The sequence below is a fragment of the Arachis hypogaea genome, chromosome 16 (genome assembly GCF_003086295.3).
Source record: "Arachis hypogaea cultivar Tifrunner chromosome 16, arahy.Tifrunner.gnm2.J5K5, whole genome shotgun sequence".
In the NCBI taxonomy this organism is placed as follows: Eukaryota; Viridiplantae; Streptophyta; class Magnoliopsida; order Fabales; family Fabaceae; genus Arachis; species Arachis hypogaea.
In genome coordinates, this window is record NC_092051.1 from 107,686,093 (window position 1) to 107,712,397 (window position 26,305).

At 39.6% G+C, this 26,305-nt stretch overlaps 1 non-coding gene across 1 annotated transcript; it reads left to right on the forward strand.

Moving 5' to 3' along the window:
- The first annotated feature begins 19,215 nt into the window (after nt 1-19,215).
- On the forward strand, nt 19,216-19,323 carry LOC112761611 (small nucleolar RNA R71). Its single transcript, XR_003182000.1, has one exon. It is a non-coding gene; the product is annotated as a small nucleolar RNA R71 (small nucleolar RNA).
- Nucleotides 19,324-26,305: the final 6,982 nt, after the last annotated feature.

Genomic DNA, 26,305 nt, shown 5'->3' on the forward strand with positions numbered 1-26,305 from the left:
CAGGTTCAATATTTCTTTTACTTTATATTTCTCTTTTACTTTCAGATACTTTAATGCTATCCTTTAATTACTTATGTTGCCAGATTGGCTTATGAATTCTTTATGTTTAGATTGATTTTCTCTTATTTAATGCAATTGAGGTATTTCAGATCTAAGATTCTTATTTAGCTTTTTGCATTATTGGCTTTAATTGATTAACTGGAAGCTCTTGAGTTATCAACTATCCGTGATTGGTTGTTATGTCGGCTAATTGACTGGTATTCCACTAACTCTAGTCTTTCCTTAGGAGTTGGCTAGGACTTGAGAACCTAACTAATTAGTTCACTTGACTTTTCCTTGCTTTCATAAGGTTTAACTAAGTGGGATTAACTTCCATTCTCATAGGAGTAACTAGGATAGGACTTTCGAATTTTCATACCTTGCCAAGAGCTTTTTTTACAGTTATTTATTTATTTTATTTGTCATTTAAATTACTTGTCCCTTACTTTCAAAACCCCCAATTTACAAAACTCATAACCATTAATAAGAACATACCTCCCTGCAGTTCCTTGAGAAGACGACCCGAGGTTTAAATACTTCGGTTATCAATTTTAAAGGGGTTTGTTACTTGTGACAACCAAAATATTTGTACGAAAGGATTTTCTATTGGTTTAGAAGCTATACTTACAACGCGATCATATTTTTATATTTCTTTACCGATAGAAAATCCGATCGTCAGGGACCATATGTGATTACAAGTGTGTCACCATATGGCTATGTGGAGCTTCAAGACATTGATTCTAATAAGAAGTTCATTGTTAATGGACAGAGAATCAAGCATTATCTTGAAGGCAATGTCGAGCAAGAGTGCTCAAAGCTGAGGCTAGATTAAAAGCTCAGCAAGGTCCAACTAAAGACAATAAAGAAGTGCTTGCTGGGAGGCAACCCAGCCATTAGCAAGGCTTATTTGTTATTTAAATAATAATTATACGAGTTTAATATAAATAATCTTCAAGGTAGAGTATCAATTGCATAAGTTCACAGAGTTACAGAAGGATTCAGAGTACAAAACAGGAAAAGGAGCTCACTAGCAAGAAAACGCCAGTAAGAGGTACATTTGGGCGTTAAACGCCCAAAAGAAGCTTCTACTGGGTGTTTAACGCCAGTAATGATACCTTTTTGGGCGTTAAACGCCAGAATGGGTACCATTCTGGGCGTTTAACGCCAAACATGCAGCATCCTGGGCGTTCAGAAAAACGCCCAGTGACAAAAGATTTCTAGCGTTTAACGCTAGCCAGAAGCAACAAAAGAGGCTACAGATGGGCGTTAAACGCCCAAAACAAGCAGCAGTTGGGCATTTAACGCCAAGGTTGTGGAGGGGAGGAAGTTTTGTTTTTCAACTCAATTTTTTCAAATTTTCATGATTTCATCCATAATTTCTTGCATAAACATGTTACATATCATCATCTTTGGTGCACGAATTTGTTACATGTCAATGTCAATATTACTATTTTTCACAAATTTGCACAACTAACCAGGAAGTGCACTGGGTCGTCCAAGTAATACCTTACGTGAGTAAGGGTCGAATCCCATGGAGATTGTTGGCTTGAAGCAATCTATGGTTACCTTGTAGCTCTTAGTCAGGAAAATAATTCACTTATCAAATTGAATTGCGAGGAATAAAAGAGCATGAAATAAATACTTGTTATGCAGTAATGGAGAATATGTTGGAGTTTTGGAGATGCTTTGTCTTTTGAATCTCTGCTTTCTCCCTGTCTTCTTCTTCACGCACGCACGTCCCTCCTATGGCAAGATGTGTGTTGATGGATCACCGTTGTCAATGGCTACCATCCTTCCTCTCAATGAAAATGGTCCAGGTGCGCTGTCACCGCACGACTAATCATCTGTAGGTTCTCGATCGTACCAGAATAGGATTTACTATCCTTTTTACGTCTGTCACTACGCCCAGCACTCGCGAGTTTGAAGCTCGTCACAGTCATCCAATCCCAGAATCCTACTCAGAATACCACAGACAAGGTTTAGACTTTCTGGATTCTCAAGGATGCCGCCAATAGATTCTAGCTTATACCACGGAGATTCTGATTAAGGAATCTAAGAGATACTCATTCAATCTAATGTAGAATGGAAGTGGTTGTCAGGCACACGTTCATAGGTTGAGAATGGTGATGAGTGTCACAGATCATCACATTCATCATAATGAAGCACGAATGAACATCTTAGATAGGAATAAGCGTGTTTGAATAGAAAACAGATGTAATTGCATTAATTCATCAAAACACAGCAGAGCTCCTCACCCCCAACAATGGAGTTTAAAGACTCATGCCGTCAAAGAGTACAAAGTTCAGATCTAAAAATGTCATGAGATACAAAATAAATCTCTAAAAGTTGTTTAAATACTAAACTAGTAACCTAGGTTTACAGAAAATGAGTAAACTATGATAGGTAGTACAGAAATCCACTTCTGGGACCTACTTGGTGTGTGCTAGGGCTGAGACTAAAGCTTCTCACGTGCCTGGGCTGTTTTGGGCGTTCAACGCCAGGTTGTAACCTGTTTCTGGCGTTGAACTCCAACTTGTAACCTGTTTCTGGCGCTGGACGCCAGACTGCAACATAGAACTTGCGTTGAACGCCAGTTTACATCGTCTATCCTTGAGCAAAGTATAGACTATTATATATTGCTGGAAAGCCCAGGATGTCTACTTTCCAACGCAATTGAAAGCGGGCCAATTGGACTCTTGTAGCTCCAGAAAATCCATTCCGAATGCAGAGAGGTCAGAATCCAACAGCATCAGCAATCCTTTTTCAGCCCGAATCAAATTTTTGCTCAGCTCCCTCAATTTCAGCCAGAAAATACCTGAAATTATAGAAAAGTACACAAACTCATAGTAAAATCCAGAAATATGAATTTTTCCTAGAAACTAATGAAAATATACTAGAAACTTAACTAAAATATCCTAAAAACTACATGAAATTAACCCCAAAAAGCGTATAAAATATCCGCTCATCAATCTTTCAATTTCAATTTCAAAAACAAAAAAAAAATATATAAAAATTTTTAAAATCTTTCTTCATTCTCCATTAACTTCTATTCAAATCTTCTTCAAAACTCATCTATCTCTTTTTTTTAATTCTTTTCAAATCTTTTCCAAATCATCATACTATCTTTTCAAAAATTAGATTTATTTTTTTCAAATCTCTCTCTCTCATCTTTTCAATTTTAAAACTACATCTTTTGCATATCAAAATTATCTTTTTACAAATCATATCTTCTAGCATATCTTTTTCAAAATTTTTGAAAACCCACCCCCCTCTTTAAATTCACATTCGGCCATCCCCCTCTCCTCCACAATTCGAATCTGTCTCTCCTTCTCTTCCTCTCCTTTCCTTTCTTTTGCTTGAGGACAAGGAAATATCTAAGTTTGGTGTGCTTTTTGTGATCACTGAGCTAAGAGTCACTAAGATCATGGCTCATAAAGGAAAACAAACCACTTCAAGAGGCAAGAAAGAGAATATTCCAAAATCACTTTGGAATCAAGAGAGGTTTTTAACCAAAGAACATGCAGACCATTACTACAGAATAATGAGTCTAAGATCAGTGATCCCGGAAGTTAAATTCAATCTGAAAGAAGACGAATATCCAGAGATCTAAGAGCAAATTCGAAAAAGAGGCTGGAAAGTTCTGGCTAATCCTGAGACAAAGGTGGGTAGAAACATGGTTCAGGAATTCTACACAAATCTGTGGCAAACAGATAAGCAGAGATTAACTGGAGCCACTTTCTATACCTTTCGAACCTTGGTCAGAGGGACGATTATATACTTCCACCAGGACAGAATAAGAGAGGTTTTCAAGCTGCCTCAACTACAAGATGATCCAGAATCCTTTAATAGGAGAATGGTTAAATTTGATAAGCGCTTAGACCAAGTTCTAGAGGACATATGCATCCCTGGAACCAAGTGGATAACTAATACAAAAGGTGTCCCAAATCAACTCAAGAAAGGAGATCTCAAACCAATTGCTAGGGGTTGGCTGGACTTCATTGGGCATTCTATACTGCCCACCAGCAACCGCTCTGAAGTCACTGTCAAAAGAGCAGTGATGATCCACTGCATTATGCTGGGTAACGAAGTGGAGATTCATCATCTGATTTCTTGTGAGCTCTACATAATTGCAAACAAGAACTCCACTGACGCCAAATTGGCTTACCCAAGCCTAATTTCTATGCTATGTAAATTGGCTTACCAATTGGCTTACCCAAACTTGGCTTTTGCACCCGTCTTTGTGTTGATCATCATTGTTCCAACCGGGTGGCAGGCAATCTGAATTCTCAATGAAGCATCCAAACAACTTCCGAGACCCATTCAATCGAGCTCTACACCAATCCTTGTACTTCAATATGGAGCGTGGAACCATATTGAACCTTGCATGATAACTCCTACCACTAACCATCTCCCTCGTACTCTTAAAGCCACAAAGAGCTCTAAGTTGACCATCTGTTTCCAGTAAGCCATATTCAAGTGGGAAAGTGAAGGTTAAGGATAAGAATTTTACCCACTTGAATGTTGTATCTGATGGTAATGGCTTCTGGAGAGGTGTTTCTAGTGATCTTGCAGGCTCCACTCTCTTGTGCTCCTCTTTGAATTCTTCCACCTCTTTGCAAGCTTCTTCAAATTCAACCTCTTCCTCTTGGTAGCTTTCTTCCAATTCAATCTCTTCTTTATTGCTTACCAAGGGCAGGGGAGGTTGTGCTTCCTCTTCTTTAATCTCTATCTCTTGATCAACCTCTTCAAAGTCTTCAACCATGATATGCCTTGGAGGTTGTACACTCTCCTCAACATCAACATCAAACACCTTGGAAGGAGGCTCTATGACTGGACTTTTCCATGGAGGTTCCGTATCTCCTAAGTCTTCAACCACTTCCTCTTCTGTGATAATTTTGGCTTTCTCCACTTGCTCTAATACAAAATCAGACTCCTCCTTGATGTCTTCCTTCACTAATTCTTCAACCACTCCTTCATCTTCAAGGGTCTCTGCTGCCTCCACCTTTAGGGCCTCCTCTAGCTTCTTTTCAAGTATGAATTCATGAAGACAATCCCTTCTCTCTTGTTCCATGTCAATAGCGTAATTGGAATCATCTTGCTCTTGGATTGATGGACATGGTATTCTTGCACGGAGGGTGGTTGTGCACTAAAGCTTGAGGGTTGAATATTGGAGGTAGAGGGTTGGTCCCTACGGGATATAAGATATTGGAGTTTAGAGGTGAGACCAATGAGATTAGAGATAAGTGTGTTGTTATCCAATGGAGGTTAGGGTGGATAGGAGGGTTCATTTGTTGGGAGAAAGGGCTTATAATATGGAGGTGGTTCTTCTTGATAAGGATATAGAGATGGCGTATATTGAGGTGGTGGTTCTTGAGAGTAATTGTGTTGGGATTGGGGTGGATCTAAGTATGGATCATAAGGTTCTTGGTATGGTGGGTAAGGATTAGGGTCATATCGGGGCGTTTGGTGGTAAGGGGCTTGTGAGTATGGTAGTTGATAAACCCCAATTTTGTGGTTTATCTTGTGCTTAATTTGGGTGGTTTTATCAACTTTTCTCACATTTATTCAATGAATTAGCATGATTTTGCAATTCTTCCTTGATTTGTGCTTAAATGTGAAAACATGCTTTTTAGGCCCTAAAATTGGTGATTTTAATTCACTTTAATTCCATTCGATGCCTTGATATGTTTGTTGAGTGATTTCAAGTTTATAAGGCAAGTATTGGATGGAAGGAATGAAGAAAAAGCATGCAAAGTGGGAGAACTCATGAAGAAATGAAGGAACCGTAAAGCTGTCAAGCCTGACCTCTTTGCACTCAATTGACCATAACTTGAGCTACAGAGGTCCAAATGAGGCAGCTCTAGTTGAGTTGGAAAGCTAACATCTGGGGCTTCAAAATGATATAAAATTTGCCATATTTTGCTTCACATATAGGGGCGCGCACGTGCCATGTACGTGTGCGCACCGATGCTGAACATGGCCCATTAAAAGTGAAATCACCCCTAGCAATTTCTGAAGCATTTTGGGCCCAATCCAACTCATTTCTGATGCTATTGAACCCAAGGATTGAAGGGGGAATGAACCAAGTAGTCATAGTTTAGTTTTCATCATGTTTTAGGGTAGAATTCTAGAGAGAGAGATTCTCTCCTCTCTCTAGATTTTAGGGTAGTTTAGGTTTAATTTTCTTAAATACAACTTTTAATTCTTGTTTTAATTTAGTTTCTCCTTTTAATTTCTTGTTGCTACTACTCTATTCTTCTTAGTTCTCTTGTCAATTTTACTTTTATGTCTCTTTTTATGTTTATGAGCCCTTTGTTGGATTTGGATATTTTCTTTAATGAAATTTAATGTTTGATGTTCTTTTATTGATGATTTGAGTTGTTGATTTACTTTTCTTGCAATTGGTAGTTGGTAGATTTTATTATTCTTGCACATTTACCATGCTTTCCCTTTGTACCCACCAAGTGTTTGACAAAATGCTTGGTTGGGATTTAGAGTAGATTTTGAGCATTCTTGGCTTGAAAAGAGTAATTGAGCAATCTTGAGTCATGAAAACCCAACTTATGTTGGTCATCTAGAGTTGTTAGCTAATATTGTTTCCATTGACGCTAATCTTTTGCTAATTTAATTAGTAAGTTGATTAGGACTTTTGGATTGAAATTAGCTAGTCTTATTAGACTTTCTCTCATGGAAGATAATATGATACCTTCTTTCAATGTTGGAGATGACGTAATAAGATAAATTCTTGTTATTATTGTGGTATGATTGATTAGTCTTGTTTGACTTTCTCCCTATTTGTTGGAGTTGACTAAATAAGATGAATTAATCATTGCATGACTAGGAGAGAAAGCCTATGATCTCAACACTTGCCATGAATGTCTCTCTTTATTAATTGCTTTCTTTAATTGCTCATTTTACTTTATTGTTATTTAATTTCTTGCCCTCTTATCAATCAAAAACCCCCCTTGATCTTCATAGCCAATAATTAGACACTTCATTGCAATTCCTTGTGAGACGACTCGGAGTCTAAATACTTCGGTTAATTCTTATTTGGGGTTTGTACATGTGACAAAACCATATTTTAATTTGATGCGAGAGTTGTTTGTTGGTTTGGAGCTATGCTTACAACGAAATTCTTATTTCTACAAGAGAAAATCTAGACCAACAACAATTTTTGCCATCAGTGGTTCAAAGCTATGTGGAGGAGGGGGTTCATAGGTATATGGTGGGGCTTGTTGGTAACTACAAGGGGGTCCACCATATCTATCTTCTTGGTACGCACCCTGGAATGGCTCTTTACCATGATAATTTGGTGGATGGTTGTCACGAAAGGGTCCACCATAACTATTGTCTTGGGATGCATCGTAGAATGGTCGTTGTCCATGGCACCTTGGAGGAGGTTGTTGCCAAAAGGGTTGATCAAATCCTTGTGACTCCTCCCATCTTCGATTGTTCCGACCTTGATGCATGTTCTCATTATAGTGCTCATTCCCTGCAACATAATTGGAACCAAACTCATAGTGACAGGGGTGAGAATTCATAGTAGCTAATAAAAATTAAAAACAAAAACAAACAAGCAAAAAGCAAATATTTACAATAACCAATAATAAGGCACACGTTTGCAATTCCCTGGCAACGGCGCCATTTTGACGAACGGATTTTTGCTAGTAAAGAATTTCACAAATAAGTTCTCGTTGCTAGTATAGTTTCTAAACCAACAGAGAATCCTTTCGTACAAAAGTTTTGGTTGTCACTTAAGCAAACCCAATAAAAATAATAACCGAAGTATTTAAACCGCGGGTCGTCTCTCAAGGAATTGCAGGGAGGTATGATTTATTATTGGTTATGGAAAGTATCTTTTTGGGTTTTTGAAATAGGAAACAAGGAAATAAAATAGCAAGAAAGTAAATTGATAACTAGAAAAGCTCTTGGCAAGGTATGAGAATTAGAAGTCCTATCCTAGTTATCCTTATCAATTGTGATGAGAATTGTTCATTACTCCCACTTAGTTAACCTTTAACTATGAAGGAAAGTCAAGTGGATGAATCAATTTGATTCCTCAAGTCCTAGTCAACTCCTAAGGAAAGACTAGCTTAGAGGGATCCAAATCAACCAGCAAATTCCAATTATCAATCAACTAAGGAGTTTGATAACTCAAGAGTCTCTAAATAATCAACCAAATCCAAAATGGAAAAAAATCTAACTTGAATTGAAAGCATCAATAACATAAATAGAAGAAAGCAATCATAAATCTGAAATACCTTAAATTGTATTAAGATAGAAAATTAAATCTAACATGAGAATTCATAAAATAAATTGGCAACATAGAATAATCAACAAAGGAAATAAATAAACTAGAAAGTTAGAACAAATAAGAGTAGAAAAGAAACTAAGTTAAAGGAACATTGAACCTGGAATTGAGACGAAATAAACCTAAACTAAGAGAAATCCTAAAACTTAGAGAGAGGAGAGAGCATCTCTCTCTAGAAACTACATCTAAACCTAAAATTATGAATAATTGAATGCCTCATTGATTCCTCCATTCTGCAGCTTCTATTTTGTGTTTTTTGGGTTTGAAAAAAGGGGCCAAAAGGAGCCCAGAAATCGCCCCCAGTACTTTCTGCAGTTTCTGCACGTGGCGCATGTCACGCGTACGCGTCGGTCACGCGTGCACGTCGTTTGGCGAAATTCCTTGTCATGCGTACGCGTCATCCATGCGTGCGCTTCGCTGCCAGCTTCTCAAAACTTTATTTTCGAACGTTCCTTCCACTTTGCTTGTTTCCTTTCCATCTTCTAAGTCATTCCTGCCTTATACAGCCTGAAAATACTCAACACACAGATCACGGCATCGAATGGTAATAACGGATAACTAAAATTGACAGTTTAAAGGCCTAGGAAACATGTTTTCAATTATATCACAGAATTAGGAAGGAATTGTAAAACCAGGCAAATTATATGAATAAGTGAGCAAAGAATTGATAAAAACCACTCAAATAAGCGCAAGATAAACCATAAAATAGTGGTTTATCAAGCACTTGTTGGGAGGCAACCCAACCTTAATTAATTATTTCTATTTCTTAATTTTATTTTATTATTTTTTTTCTTTTTTTTTTAAGTTTTTAGGTTCATAATCATGTGCAGCAGTCAGAACAGAAATAGAAGTCTTCAGTAGTGAAAACAGAACACTCTGAATAGAGTGTTATTGAATTTGAACGCCAGCCAGAGAACTCTGGTTGGGCGTCCAACGCCCCAAATGGGCAGCATTGCTGGCGTTGAACGGCAGCCAGGGAGCAGCCCTTGGGCGTTCAAACGCCAATACAGAAGGCAGGGAATTTGAATTCCCTAGCATCTCAGGACTAGTAGGTCCCACAGAAGCTCCACCTACCCCACCTTCTTCTACCCTATTCTTCCCTATTGTTCATATTTGCTCGAGGATGAGAAAAACTCTTAAGTTTGGTGTTGCAAAAGCTTTGATTTTTGACTTCTACCACTCCTAAGTATGGCACCAAAGACTGGTGAAACATCAAGAAAGAATAAGAGAAAGGCATTTGCCGCCACAAGAAGAGGATGGAGAAAACTAGAAAGCATGCACATGAACCTATGTAGCTGCCTCAACAGAGACAAAGGAGTGACATTGAAAAGATCAAATACCACATTGGATCCTCAAGAAGGAGTACTAGCCGCCACCATTAAAGGTGGATTCGTTCTCTTTATCTCCTCTCTTATATATTTTCTGGTTTCTGTTATGTTGTACTGTCTGTTCTCTTGTTCTTATTGCATGATCATTTGCATTCATGTCTTAAGGCTATAAAATGTTCCATATATCTCTCACCTTGTTTAAAAGAAAATTTTATTTGAAAAGAATTGAGAGATACATGAATTTCAAGCTTATAATAAGAATAGTTTAATTATGTTGATGTGGTGGTATTTCTTTTGTTTTCTGAATGTATGAATGAACAGTGCATATTTGAAGTTAGAACTTTAGAATGTTGGCTCTTGAAAGAATAAGGAAAAAGGAAAAGTATTATTAGTGATCTGAAAAATCTGAATAAATTGATTCTTGAAGCAAGAAAAAGCAGCGAAAAGAAAAAGAAAAAAGCTTGCATGCGAAAAAAAAAAGTAGTGAAAAAAAATAAATAGAAAAAAAAGAGAGAAAAAGCAAGCAGAAAAAGCCAGTAGCTCTTTAAACTAAAAGGCAAGAGCAAAAAGCCAATAACCCTTTAAACCAAATGGCAAGGGTAAAAAGGATCCAAGTCTTTGAGCATTAATGGATAGGAGGGATTAAAGGAATAAATCCTGGCCTAAGTGGCTCAACCAAGCTGTCCCTAACCATGTGCTTGTAGTGTGAAGGTGTCAAGTGCAAAGCTTGAGACTGAGCGGTTAAAGTCGTAGTCCAAAGCAAAAAAAGTGTGCTTAAGAACTCTGGACACCTCTATCTGGGGACTCTAGCAAAGTTGAGTCACAATCTGAAAAGGTTGACCCAGTTAAAGTGTCTGTGGCTTTATTGTATCCGGTGGTAATACTGGAAAACAAGGTGCTTAGGGTCACGACCAAGACTCTGAAAGCTATGTTCAAGAATAAAAAAGAACTGAACTAGGAGAGTCAATAATATCATCTGGATAGTGAGATGCCAACCATTCTGAGTTTCAATGGATAGTGAGATGCCTAAATTATTTAGAAGCAAAAAGCCACTAAGTTCCACTCATCTGATTGTAACTAAGCTTCATTGGAAACTTAGAGATTTAATGTATCTTAATTTTTTTTATCCTACTGTGTTTTTAGTTGCTTAGGGACAAGCAACGGTTTAAGTTTGGTATTGTGATGAGCGGATATTTTATACACTTTTTGGCATCATTTTTATATAGTTTTTAGTATGTTTTGTTTAGCTTTTATTAAGTTTTTATAGGTTTTATTGTTAAATTCACATTTTTAGATTCTACTATAAGTTTTTGTATTTTTGTGCAATTTCAGGTATTTTCTAGCTAAAATTGAGGAGCTAGAGCAAAAGTCTGATTCAGAGACAGAGAAAGCACTGCAGATGTTGTCCAGATCTGACCTCCTTGCACTCAGAGGAACTTTTGTGGAGCTACAGAAGTCCAAATGGAGCATTCTCAATGGATATGAAAAGCTGACTTTCAGAGCTTTCCAGCAATGTATAATAGTCCATACTTTGCTTCAGATTTAAAGGCCCAAAACTGGCGTCCAACGCCAGCTTCCTGCCCCTTTCCAGGCATCCAGCGTCCAAACGCCCAGAGAGGACCCCTTAGCCAGCGTTCAACGCCCTAGGAGCCTCATAGCACGTGAATCTCATCAAAGCTCAGCCCAAACACTCACCAAGTGGGCCCCAGAAGTGGATTTTAGCACTAGATAGATTGTTTTACCCTTACTAGTAAATAGTTTAGTATTTAAAGTAGAAGATCACTCTTTCTTAAGGATCTTCGCCCATCATTCTGCATAATTTCTTGTATTACTTTGTATTTTACATCAGTATGAATTTCTAAATCTCCTAGGTTGAGGTGAGGAGCCCTGCTGAGTCCTATGAATTAATAAAAATATTAATGTTTCTTCTTCGATCCATGCTTGATTTATCTCTAAGATGTATATTCGTTCTCCAACATGGTGAATAGGATGATCAGTAACAATCAGCTCTGTTTGTCATACTAAGATGAACGTGCCTGACAAACACCTGCGTCTGTTTGGGTTCATGTGAATACGTGGCTGAAAAGCACGAGCCAATAGCTATGTTTATATATCTCTCAGACGACTAATCCACGACTTCGTTGGGGACTTCTCGAGACACTAGTTCAGCCGATTTTCGGGGAGATTAGGGTCTCCCTGGTATAGGCTAGAATCTAAAGAAGCAGCATTCTCTGATCCGGAAGATTCGACATTGTCTGTGGCGTTTTGAGTAGGATTGCCAAGTGAATGAACTGCTAGAGCTTCACCCTCCATCAGATTAGATGACCACGGGCAATGGCGTTTGATCTGGAGTAGAGGAGATCAATGACCACGGGCAATGGCTTTGATCACATATAGCCTACCATAGAAGAGATCATTCACAAGCAAAGAAGACAGTTATACTAGAGTTAATTCAGAAATGCAAAGCAACTCCAATACTTAACTATATCCTTAAAGTATTAGCACCCTATTATAAAAATCCTAAACTCCATAATCCAACAACTTTCTGATCTGCCTGACTAAGACCTGCAAGATAACCATAGCTTGCTTCAAATCACAATCCTCGTGGGATCGACCCTGACTTGCTCAGGTATTACTTAGACGACCCAGTGCACTTGCTGGTACAACAGTTCGAAGGTGTGGGATTCTTGCTACCACTGGGCGTTCAATGCCCAAATTGGCAGACTTGCTGGCGTTGAACGCCAGCCACGGGCATAGCCTGGGCGTTCAACACACCAATTGGCAGCATAGCTGACGTTGAATGCCAGCCAAGACAATAGTGTTGGGCGTTCAATGCCCATGAAGAAGGGCAGGAAATTTGAATTCCCTAGCCTCTCAGGATTAGTGGGTCCCACAGCATCTTTACCTACCCCACTTCTTCCCTCTTCTTTTCCACACTTCCCCATACACTCTTCCTTATAAACCCTAGCCCAATCACATCCATATCACTTTCCCAAAACCATCATAACTCCCACAAACCCTCCCCCCACCCACTTCAAAATAAAATTTTCCTCCCATTTATCCCACCCTTGACCAAACCTTAACCTAGCCCACTCCTATAAATACCCCTGGTGCACGAAATTATGATCATCAATGGCGCCAACAACTTGGTATGCACAATTGTAATCTCAACTCTTCGTCACAACTCCGCACAACTAACCAGCAAGTGCACTGGATCGTCCAAGTAATAAACCTTACGTGAGTAAGGGTCGATCCCACGGAGATTGTCGGCTTGAAGCAAGCTATGGTCATCTTGTAAATCTCAGTCAGGCATATTCAAATGGTTATGGAGAATTGATAATTAAAAGATGAATAAAATATAAAATAGGATAGAGATACTTATGTAATTCATTGGTGAGAATTTCAGATAAGCGTATGAAGATGCTTTATTCCTTATGAACCTCTGCTTTCCTATTGCCTTCTTCCAATCATTCATACTCCTTTGCAAGGCAAGCTTATGTTGGGTTTCACCGTTGTCAATGGCTACCTCCCGTCCTCTCAGTGAAAATGGTCCAAATGCGCTGTCACCGCACGGCTAATCAGCTGTTGGTTCTCGATCATGTTGGAATAGGATCCATTGATCCTTTTGCGTCTGTCACTACGCCCAACACTCGCGAGTTTGAAGCTCGTCACAGTCATCCCTTCCCAGATCCTACTCGGAATACCACAGACAAGGTTTAGACTTTCCGGATCTCAGGAATGCTGCCAATTGATTCTAGCCTATACCACAAAGACTCTGATCTCATGGAATGGAAGGCTCGGTTGTCAGGCGAGGCAACCATACATCATGAACCAGAAGGCTAAGAGATACGCACTCAAGCTATTGCAAGTAGAACAGAAGTGGTTGTCAGGCACGCGTTCATAGGTGAGAATGATGATGAGTGTCACGGATCATCACATTCATCAGGTTGAGGAATAAGTGTATATCTTAGAACAAAAATAGGCTTGAGTTGAATAGAAAAACAATAGTACTTTGCATTAATTCATGAGGAACAGCAGAGCTCCACACCTTAATCTATGGTGTGTAGAAACTCCACCGTTGAAAATACATAAGAACAAAAGATCTAGGCATGGCCGAATGGCCAGCCTCCCAAAGAGGGTTCAATCATCAAAACATGATTCAAAGATGATCAAAAGATGAAAATACAATAGTAAAAGGTCCTATTTATAGAGAACTAGTAGCCTAGGGTTACAGAAATAAGTAATTAATGCAGAGATCTTCTTCTGGGCCCACTTGGTGTGTGCTTGGGTTGAGAATTGAAGCTTTCACATGTAGAGACTTTTCTTGGAGTTAAACGCCAGCTTTTGTGCCAGTTTGGGCGTTTAACTTCAGCTTTTATGCCAGTTCTGGCGTTTTGACGCCAGAATTTCTATGCTGACTTGGAACGCCGGTTTGGACAATCAAATCTTCAGCAAAGTATAGACTATTATATATTGCTGGAAAGCCCAGGATGTCTACGTTCCAACGCAATTGAGAGCGCGCCAATTGGGCTTCTGTAGCTCCAGAAAATCCACTTTGAGTGCAGGGAGGTCAGAATCCAACAACATCTGCATTCCTTTTTCAGCCTCTGAATCAGATTTTTGCTCAGGTCCCTCAATTTCAGCCAGGAAATATCTAAAATCACAGAAAAACACACAAACTCATAGTAAAGTCCATAAATGTGATTTTTATTTAAAAACTAATAAAAACATAATAAAAATTAACTAAAATATACTAAGAACATACTAAAAACAATGCCAAAAAGCGTATAAATTATCCGCTCATCACAACACCAAACTTAAATTGTTGCTTGTCCCCAAGAAACTAAAAACAAAGTAGGATAAAAAGAGGAGAATATACAATGAATTCCAAAAACATCTATGAAGATCAGTCTTAATTAGATGAGCGGGACTATTAGCTTTTTGCTTCTGAACAGTTTTGGCATCTCACTTTATCCCTTGAAGTTCAGAATGATTGGCATCTATAGGAACTTAGAATTCAGATAGTGTTATTGATTCTCCTAGTTAAGTATGTTGATTCTTGAACACAGTTACTTTATGAGTCTTGGCCGTGACCCTAATCATTTTGTTTTCCAGTATTACCACCGGATACATAAATGCCACAGACACATAACTGGGTGAACCTTTTCAGATTGTGACTTAGCTTTGTTAGAGTCCCCAATTAGAGGTGTCTAGAGCTCTTAAGCACACTCTTTTTGCTTTGGACCACGACTTTAACTGCTCAGTCTCAAGCTTTCACTTGACACCTTCACGCCACAAGCACATGGTTAGGGACAGCTTGGTTTAGCCACTTAGGCCAGGATTTTATTCCTGTAGACCCTCCTATCCACTGATGCTCAAAGCCTTGGATCCTTTTTATTACCCTTGCCTTTTGGTTTAAAGGGTTTTTGGCTTTTTCTGCTTGCTTTTTCTTTTTCTTTCTTTTTCTTTCTTTTTTTTTTGCAAGCTTTTTACTACTTTTTCTTGCTTCAAGAATCATTTTTATGATTTTTCAGATTATCAATAACATTTCTCTTTTTCCATTATTCTTTCAAGAGCCAACAATTTTAACATTCATGGACAACAAATTCAAAAATATGCATTGTTCAAGCATTCATTCAGAAAAATAAAAAGTATTACCACCACATCAAAATAATTAATCTGTTTTAAAATTCGAAATTCATGCACTTCTTTTTCTTTTTTGATTAAAACATTTTTCGTTTAAGAAAGGTGATGGATTCATAGGACATTCATAACTTTAAGACATAGACACTAAGACACTAATGATCATGTAATAAAGACACAAACATAGATAAACCTAAAGCATAATTTTTGAAAAACAGAAAAATAAAGAACAAGGAAATTAAAGAACGGGTCCACCTTAGTGATGGCGGCTTGTTCTTCCTCTTGAAGATTTTATGGAGTGCTTGAGCTCCTCAATGTCTCTTCCTTGCCTTTGTTGCTCCTCCCTCATGACTCTTTGGTCTTCTCTAATTTCATGGAGGAGGATAGAATGCTCTTGGTGCTCCACCCTTAGTTATCCCATATTGGAACTCAATTCTCCTAGGAAGGTGTTAATTTGCTCCCAATAATTTTGTGGAGAAAGGTGCATCTCTTGAGACATCTCAGGGATTTCATGATGAGAAATTTCCTCATGCTCTTGCCCATAAGTGGGATCTCTTGTTTGCTCCATCCTTTTCTTAATGATGGGCTTGTCCTCATCAATGAGGATGTCTTCCTCTATGTCAATTCCAACTGAATTGCAGAGGTGACAAATGAGATGAGGGAAGGCTAACCTTGCCAAAGTATAGGAATTGTCAGCCACCTTGTAGAGTTCTAGGGATATAACCTCATGAACTTCTACTTCCTCTCTAATCATGATGCTATGGATCATGATGGCCCGGTCTATAGTAACTTCAGACCGGTTGCTAGTGGGAATGATTGAGCGTTGGATGAACTCCAACCATCCCCTAGCAACAGGCTTGAGGTCATCCCTTCTTAGTTGAACCGGCTTCCCTCTTGAATCTCTCTTCCATTGAGCGCCCTCTTCACAAATGTCTATGAGGACTTGGTCCAACCTTTGATCAAAGTTGACCCTTCTAGTGTAGGGATGTGCATCTCCTTGTATCATGGGCAAGTTGAATGCCAACCTTACATTTTCCGGACTGAAATCTAAGCATTTTCCCCGAACCATTGTAAGCCAATTATTAGGGTCCGAGTTCACACTTTGATCATGGTTCTTGGTGATCCATGAATTGGCATAGAACTCTTGAACCATTAAGATTCCGACTTGTTGAATGGGGTTGGTGAGAATTTCCCAACCTCTTCTTCGAATCTCATGTCGGATCTCCGGATATTCACCCTTTTTGAGCTTGAAAGGGACCTCAGAAATCACCTTTTTCTTGGCCACAACTTCATAGAAGTGGTCTTGATGCACCCTTGAGATGAATCTCTTCATCTCCCATGACTCGGAGGTGGAAGCTTTTGCCTTTCCTATCCTCTTTCTAGAGGTTTCTCCGGCCTTTGGTGCTATAAATGGTTATGAAAAAACAAAAAGTAACGCTTTTACCACACCAAACATAGAAGGTTTGCTCGTCCTCGAGCAAAAGAAGAAAGAAAAGAGTAGAAGAAGAAAATAGAGGAGATGGAGGGGATTTTGTGGTTCGGTCAAGGGGGAGAAGTAGTGTGTATGATGTGTGAAAATGAAGGAGTGAAGATGGGTTTATATAGGAGTGGAGAGAGGGGTAGGGTTCGGCCATGTATGGGTGGGTTTGGGAAGGAAAGTGGTTTGAATTTGAATGGTGAGGTAGGTGGGGTTTTATGATGGATAGATGTGGATTAGTGAAGAGATTATGGAGAAGAGGGTAGGATTTGATAGGTGAGGGGTATTTGGGGAAAAGGTATTGAGGTGATTGGTGGAGGGTATTTTGGGAAGGTTGTTATGGAGTGGTGTGAAGAAGAGAGAGAGAGAGATGAAGTAGGTGGGGATCCTGTGGGGTCCACAGATCCTGAGGTGTCAAGGATTTCTCATCCCTGCACCATGTGGCATGTAAACGCCCCCTTGATTGCCAATCTTGGCGTTAAACGCCAGGTTGCTGCCCATTTCTGGCATTTAACGCCAGCTTTTCTCCCCTTTCTGGCATTTAACGCCAGCTCTGTGCCCCTTACTGGCGTTTAAACGCCAGTAAGCTTCTCCTCCAGGGTGTGCTGTTTTTAATACTGTTTTTCATTCTGTTTTTGCTTTTTCAGTAGTTTTTGTGACTTCACATGATCATCAACCTACAGAAAACATAAAATAACAATGGAAAATAAATAGATATGATTAAATAAAATTGGGTTGCCTCCCAACAAGCGCTTCTTTAATGTCAATAGCTTGATAGCGGGCTCTCATGGAGCCTCACAGATACTCAGAGCATGATGATAGCCTCCCAACACCAAACTTAGAGTTTGAATGTGGGGGCTCTAATTGACTCTGCATTGAGAGAAGCTTTTCATGCTTCCTCTCCATGGTTACAGAGGGAGATCCTTGAGCTTTAAACACAAGGGAGTCCTCATTCACTTGAAGGACCAATTCTCCTCTGTCACCATCAATCACAGCTTTTGCTGTGGCTAGGAAGGATCTGCCAAGGATGACGGATTCATCCATACACTTCCCAGTGTCTAGGATTATGAAATCAGCAGGGATGTAGTGGCCTTCAACCTTTACCAAGACATCCTCTACAAGTCCATAAGCCTATTTCCTTGAATTGTCTGCCATCTCTAGTGAGATTCTTGCAGCTTGTACCTCACGGATCCCTAACTTCTCCATCACAGATAGTGGCATGAGGTTTATACTTGACCTCAGGTCACACAGAGCCTTCTCAAAGGTCATGGTGCCTATGGTACAAGGTATTGAGAACTTTCCAGGATCCTGTCTCTTCTGAGGTAATCTCTGCCTAGTCAAGTCATCCAGTTCTTTGGTGAGCAAGGGGGTTCATCCTCCCAAGTCTCATTACCAAATAACTTGGCATTTAACTTCATGATTGCTCCAAGGTACTTAGCAACTTTCTCTTCAGTAACATCTTCATCCTCTTCAGAGGAAGAATACTCATCAGAGCTAATGAATGGCAGAAGTAAATTCAATGGAATCTCTATGGTCTCTATATGAGCTCAGATTCCCATGGTTCCTCATTAGGGAACTCCTTGGAGGCTAGTGGACATCCATTGAGGTCTTCCTCAGTGGAAATCACTGCCTCTTCCTCCTCTCTAAGTTTGGCCGAGTGGGTAATGTTGATGGCCTTGCACTCTCTTTTTAGATTCTCTTTTGTATTGCTTGGGAGAGTACTAGGAGGGAGTTCAGTAATTTTTTTACTCAGCTGACCCACTTGTGCCTCCAAATTTCTAATGGAGGATCTTGTTTCAGTCATGAAACTTTGAGTGGTTTTAATTAGATCAGAGACTATGGTTGCTAAGTCAGAATGGCTCTGCTTAGAATTCTCTGTCTGTTGTTGAGAAGATAATGGAAAAGGCTTGCTATTGTTAAACCTATTTCTTCCACCATTACTATTGTTGAAGCCTTGTTGAGGCCTCTGTTGGTCCTTCCATGAGAGATTTGGGTGATTTTTCCATGAAGGATTATAGGTGTTTCCATAGGGTTCTCCCATGTAATTCACCTCTTTTATTGCTGGGTTCTCAGGATCATAAGCTTCTTCTTCAGATGAAACTTCTTTGGTACTGTCTGTTGCTACTTGCATTCCAGACAGACTCTGAGAAATTATATTGACTTGCTGAGTCAATATTTTGTTTTGAGCCAATATGGCATTCAGAGTGTCAATCTCAAGAACTCCTTTCTTCTGATTTATTCATAGGATTCCTTTCAAAATTGTACATGAATTGGTTATTTGCAACCATTTCAATGAGTTCCTGAGCTTCTGCAGGCGTCTTCTTTAGATGAAGAGATCCTCCAGCAGGGCTGTCCAATGACATCTTGGACAGTTCAGACAGACCATCATAGAAGATACCTATGATGCTCCATTCAGAAAGCATGTCAGAAGGACACCTTCTGATCTATTGCTTGTATCTTTCCCAAGCTTCATAGAGGGATTCACCTTCCTTTTGTCTGAAGGTCTGGACCTCCACTCTTAGCTTACTCAATTTTTGAGGTGGAAAGAATTTAGATAGAAAAGCATTGACCAGCTTTTCCCAAGAGTTTAGGCTTTCCTTAGGTTGTGAATCCAACCATATTCTAGCTCTGTCTCTTACAGCAAAGGGAAAAAGCATAAGCCTGTAGACCTCGGGATCAACCCCATTGGTCTTGACAGTGTCACAGATTTGCAAGAATTCAGCTAAGAACTGATGAGGATCTTCCAATGGAAGTCCATGAAACTTGCAATTCTGTTGCATTAGAGAAACTAATTGAGGCTTAAGTTCAAAGTTGTTTGCTCCAATGGCAGGGATTGAGATGCTTCTCCCATAGAAGTTGGGAGTAGGTGCAGTAAAGTCACCAAGCACCTTCCTTGCATTGTTAGCATTGTTGTTATTTTCGGCTGCCATGGCCTCTTCTTGTTTGAAAATTTATGTCAGGTCCTCTCCAGAGAGTTGTGCTTTAGCTTCTCTTAGCTTTCTCTTCAAGGTCCTTTCAGGTTCAGGATCAGCTTCAACAAGAATGCCTTTGTCCTTGCTCCTGCTCATATGAAAGAGAAGAGAACAAGAAAGTATTGAATCTTCTATGTCACAGTATAGAGATTCCTTGTGGTGTCTGATGAGAGAAACTTTTGCGTGGTCTAGAAATTTGCGGATAAATCCTCGTTGCAAGTATAGTTTCTAAACCTTCAAAAGTCCTTTCATACAAATGTTTTGGTTGTCACAAGTAACAAACCCCTAAATAAATTATTAACCGAAGTATTCAAACCTCGGGTCGTCTTCTCAAGGAACTGCAGGGAAGTATGTTCTTATTATTGGCTATAAAGGTTGTAAATTTGGGGTTTCAAGAATGAGGAACAAATATGACAAATAATTTAAATGGCAATTAAAATAAATAAACACTGTAAAGCAAACTTTTGGCAATGTATGAGAAATTGGAAGTCCAAATTAGTTATCCTTCTCAATAATAAAGAAGATTGAGTCTTAATTCCACTTAGTTAACCTTTGCTAAAGCAAAGGAAAGTCAAGGGATTAATTAGTTTGACCTTTGAATCCTATTTATTTCCTAAGAAAAGATTGGGATTATTGAAAGTCAATTCAATTAGCAAAGATAACAGTTATCAATTATGTTGAGCTAAGATAACTCCTGAGTTACAGATTTCTTAACCAAGACCAAAAGGGAAAAAGTAAATTTACTGGGATAAAAATGTCTTCAGATTGAAAGCAATGGTGACATGAATAAAAGAAAGCAATAATAAACTAAAATACCTCAAATAACATTAATTCAAATAATCTGGAACACAGAAGAATTCATAAATTAAATGGCAAAAGTAAATAATAACTAAAGTAATGGAATGAATAAAAGTGAAAGGGAAGCTTAAAGTAAAGGAACATTAAACCTGGGATCGAGAGTCACTCCTAAAATTAAGAGAAATCCTAAATCCTAAGAGAGAGAGGAGAGAACCTCTCTCAAAACTAAATCTAAATCATGAGAAGTAACTAAACTGGCGAGCTCTCTTTGAATGGATGCATTTCCTCACTTCATAACCTCTGGTCTATGCCTTCTGGACTTGGATTTGGGCCAAAAAGGGCTTCAGAAATCGCTGGGAGCGTTTTCTGCAATTTTTGGTGCATGGCCTCTGTCACACGTCCGTGTGGGTCACGCGGTCGCGTCATTCGGAGCTTCTCTTGTCACGCAGTCGCGTCAGTCATGCGGCTGCGTCATATGTGTTTTGCTTACGGCGCGCGGTCGCGTCAGTCATGCGGTTGCGTCGCTGTTGATTCGCGCTTGGCATGCGTCCGCGTCGCCCATGCGATCGCGTGGATGCCAGTTTCTCCAAAAACTCCGTTTTGTGCTTTCCTTCCATTTTTTGTATGTTTCCTTTCCATCCTTTGAGTCATTCCTGCCTTAGAAGATCTGAAACTACTCAACACACTAATCACGGCATCGAATGATAATAAGGGTAATTAAAATAATTAATTTTAAAGCATAGGAAACATGTTTTTCACATACATCACATAATAAGGAAGGGAAAGTAAATTCATGCAATTAATATGAATAAGTGGGTAAAGGATTGAATAAATCACTCAAATTAAGCACAAAATATATCATAAAATATGAGTTTATCAACCTCCCCACACTTAAACAATAGCATGTCCTCATGCTAAATCCAAGGTAAAAAGTAAGGTTAAAGTGGTGGAATGTCATGCAATGCAATCTAATCTAAATGCAACTACCTAGATGAATGATGCATCATGCAATTCTAATTTTTATTTACTTGCATATAAAGCTTGCATGTAGTTAAATTAATTCACATTCTCAAGGAGTCATGTATATATATATAGCCAAGCCTTAGATAGTGATAAAGTGCCTTTACAATTGAGATGGGAAAGAAAAACATTTTAAAAACTTGTAAGACAATTAATAATTTAAGCAGAGATATATGTTAATGAGCTATTGAACCCTCACTGGATTTTGTGTTTACTCTCTAATCACTCAGTGTTTATTGGGTTAATCACTCTATTCTTCTTTTTATTCTTTCTTTCTATAACTTTGTTCTTCATCTAACCAATCAACAACTATATAATATAGACATACCAAAAATCATGAGGTCTTTAATTAAGGTTGTAATGGGGCCAAGGTAAAGGTAAGGGTATATGTATAAGGCTAAGTGAGCTAATTAAGTGAATCCTTGATTAGTCTAAGATCTCACCTAACATACATATGTTGTAAAGCAAAGCTTCTTTACCTAATTTCCCATATTTTTCTCACTTTTGATGTTACATGCTCATGCCTTAATGTTTATTTTCATCCCATGTGCATTGCCTTATTTTGCAATTGGGGGATTCTTTTGTGTCCCCTTTATTCAAGTATTAAAAAATATTTTTTTAATGCACATGGTAATTTAATTTCTTTAACTTCACATGAGCATGTTTCCCAAAAATTCTTATTTTGAAACATCTTTATTCTTTTTCAACCTTCTACCCTTTTGTTTCTATCATCCATGTTCCCAATAGGTTTCCCACATTTAAACTATACATAATTTTCTATCTTAAGCTAACCAAGGATTCAACTTGGGATTTTATTTTGTTTTTCTGCTTAAGGCTAGTAATGTGGCTAATAGAATAAAAGGGGATTTAAAGGCTCAAGGGGGCTAACAAGGGTGATGTGAAGGGTATGTTATTTTGGGATAAGTGAGCTAAAATCAAATAATGGCCTCAATCACTCTCTTGGTATGTATTTCTATTCTATAATCGGACATATAGATTAAAACAAGGTAAAGAACACCAGAATATAAAAGAAGGGCGGAACACACAGGAATAAAAATTATGGTTTGAATGTAACCATACAATTAAGCTCAAAACTCACAGGCTATGTGTTCTCTAGCTCAAAAATCATTTATCAATTATGTATGTCATGCAGGTTTAGTTAAAAATTCCCATTATTCTCAATGTAAAACTTAAGGTGGCTTTAAAGTTCTAGTGTTTCTCCTTGATGAAATGTTGTTTAATTAACTAACATGTAATGCTATATATACAAGGTGTAGGTTGTTTTGATTCTGTTAAAGTCTCTAGTTTACTTCTTTTTTCTTTTCAATCTATTCCGAGTTATCTTATGCTAAAAAGGGTAAACTATACTAATCAATCCACAATTTCTATAACTAATAAGTTAGAATTGCAACTAAACTAAGTGGCTGAAATATGAACTAAAAATGCAAAATGCAGAAATAGAGTATAAATACATGAAAATAGCCATGTATAAGTACTACAAAATAGAAATAAAAAGAAAAATACAAAAAAATAGCAAAATAAATAAAAAGAGTATGTAGTGGTTCACCAAAAAAGAACGCCAGAGATGGCGACCTCCCCACACTTAAAATGTAGCATCGTCCCTGATGCTCAGTCATGCAGGGTGCGAAGGGGTGTCATCACTAGAAGGATGTGTGGCAGGGGTCTCTGTGGTGGCGGTCTGAGCATCCGGCTGTTGTAGAGAAGGGGCTGTCTGAATAGGGATCTCAGGGTCTGCAGCCTGGATCTGATGCGGGGTCTCCTGCTGGTGTGCTGCCTGTTGGGTGCCTGCCTGCGCTGCCTCCTGCTCTGGATGAGTCGCAGCCTCGAGCGCATCCGCCTCCTCCTCAGATGCCTCGGATGGTGTGTCAGGCTCGGAGGGGATGTCGCCAGAGCGTATCATCAGCTTCAGGTGCTCATAGCGTCGCTTGTTGGGACGCTCCATCTGGTCAAGCCGTCGAAACAGGTGGTGCACTAGATGATAGATGGGCTCTGGGGCAGGTGGAGGTGCAATGGTGGTGGAAGGTGTAGCTGTAGAGGAGGAGGGGCCGGAAGATGGTGTGGCAGTGTCACCAGGAGCATTGAGGAATAGAGGTTTGTAGCCCAAGGCCAGAAAGTTCCTGCTGTGCGGGATAATCTTCTTGCATTCTGCAGCAGGTGGCCTCTCATCAGCATCCTCCCAAGGCACGTCAGCTCGACGGCCTAGCTGTGTGATCAAATATGGAAAGGGAAGAGTGCCTCGGACGTAGATCCTAGCCATGTAGAACCGGATAAAGCGTGGCAGGTACAGGTCCTTACCCTCCATCACACACCATAGGAGGGTGATCATAGCGGCAGGTATATCTATCTCGTGAGTACTCGGCATAATGAAGTTGCTAAGTATCTGATGCCACAGCCGAGCCTCGTCATTCAAGTATGCCCGCTTGATTCCCTTGGTCATGGTGGTGTTCTGACCCATAATCCAAGGAACGGTCGGGTCAAGGGCAATCCGGGCCTTGACTGCATCCCAATCAAACTTCAGAAAGCGCATGTCTTCCTCAGCTTTCCGATAACCATCTGGCTAATCAGATTTAGGCAGAAGCTTCAGAACATCTTCAATTGCCTCTTCAGTGACCAGAATATGCTTCCCCCTAAGGTTCACTGCATCTAGGGAAGTCTTGAAGTAATTGCAGTAGAATTCCCTTACCCAAGATGCATTGACCTCAGACAGGTTTCTCTCTAGAAAGAACCAGCCTCTTTGTTTGATCTGATCAGAGGTGTAATGCTGGAGTACTTCTGGGATCTTCAGAGTCCTCTCCAGGTATAGGTTCCTGGATTTTGCAAACACCGGATACTTCAGCTCACAGTATCGGTTTGCAAACTTTACTGGGTCATTAGCAGGGAGCAGCTGGTCGGCCTTCTCCTGCGGGGTGAAGTTTTCTCCCGCCAGGAGGCATCATGCATGAGATCTATGATAGACATAGATGATTCTCCTCTTTTACGTTTGCCAGTGGTAGTCTTTCCTTTTCCCTTTCTTTGGGGATCTGACATCCTGAAAAATAGAAAACCAAGATATAATAAAAGCAGGAAAATAAATAGGCAAATAGTCAGAAGAAACACAAAGTGGCAAAGGAGAAGTAAAATGAGGAAAATGAGTTAAGTAAATGGGCATTAAGGATTGTATAGGAGTTAAAAGTCTGAAAGGAAGAATTCACAATCCAAAATGTAATAGAAGGCATGTTAAGTAGGAAAAATTATCAGTATGCCATGGTTAGAATGTTAAAAGAAAGTGAAAAACCAGAAGAAAGATTTTAAAAGGTTAGGTTGGTTAGAATTAAAAAAAAGAGTTCAGGAAACTAGAATTAGTGAGTTAATGAAAAATGGGTTAAGGTAAGTGGCATAAGGATAAGTTTCTAAATAACAAGCATTCATAATTAGAAGCTATAGGTAACTCATAACCAAACCAGGAAAACCGGTTGATGAAGATTCAAATAGATATAGAAATAGCAAAAATTAGAATCAAACATCAAAAATGCAATTTATGAACCAGGAGATCAAAGAGAATAAGAATGCGTGCCCGGGCATTCATGAATGGGTTTGGGTAAAGCAGAGGAAAGCAGATTTCAAAATGCCAAAATCAAAACATGAATGAAAATATTTTACAGAAATTTGGGCAGCATTTCGACTAAAATTGGATTGTCCCGGAAAATAAACAGCAATCAAATAGTTCATATGAATTAAAATTAAAGCTCGCAATTACATATAAGGAATATAAACATGAAAATTCAGTGTAAAGAGCAGCATGAAATAAGAAATCACAACATATGAACATTACAAACATCACAGCAACAGCAGAATTGCAAATTTGATAAAACAAAAACATGAACAGTGCAAGTAAACAGGACTAAATCCACTAACCACATCCTAGGCTACCTAACAACCTAAAATCCACTACAACATGCATATCTAACTAGCCTAAACATGAACATAAACAGAAAATAATGAAATAACGAATAAGGATAGAAGGGTGGCGTTCGTCGGAACCTGGTAGGCCGAAGAAGGAAAGTGGGCAGAAAGGTGGCTGAGGGTGGTGGTGACGGCGTCTGGCACGGCGGTTGGCGGTGGTGGGCACGGCTGTTCGGGGCAAGGGGAAAGAAGGGATGGGTAATGGGATAGGGGGTAAGAGGGGAAGGGAGGGGTAGGTGTGTGTGTGGCGGATGGGGGGGGCGAGGCTCGGACGGGCGGTGGCGGTGGGTGGTGGTTGCGAAGGGGGCAGTGGCGGAGGGGGGGAAGAAGAAGAAAGAAAAAGAAAAAAGGGGGAGGAGGAAGGGGGGTCGGTGGCGGCGGCGTCTGGGAGGTCAGCGGCGTCTGGGGGTGGCGGTGATGGTGGTCGGATGATGGTGGTTGGATTGGAGGGGAAGAGAGGGAGGAAAGGGTTTCAGGGGGCGCGACTAATAGGGTTCGCGTGGTTGGGGGTTATAAATTTGAATCCACGCGGCCGCGTGGGGCACGCGGTCGCGTGGCTGGAGCGAAATGGGGGGTGACGCGATCGCGTGGGTGACGCGATCGCATGGAGGGCAAAAAAGATTGAATGAAGCGATCGCCTGGCGCATGCGATCGCGTCGCTGGGATTTGTGCTAAACGCACAAATCCAGCGTCGTTTCAGCGCAACTCTCTGTCTCCTTTGGGGTGTTCGTGCAATCCATGCGACGCGGTCGCG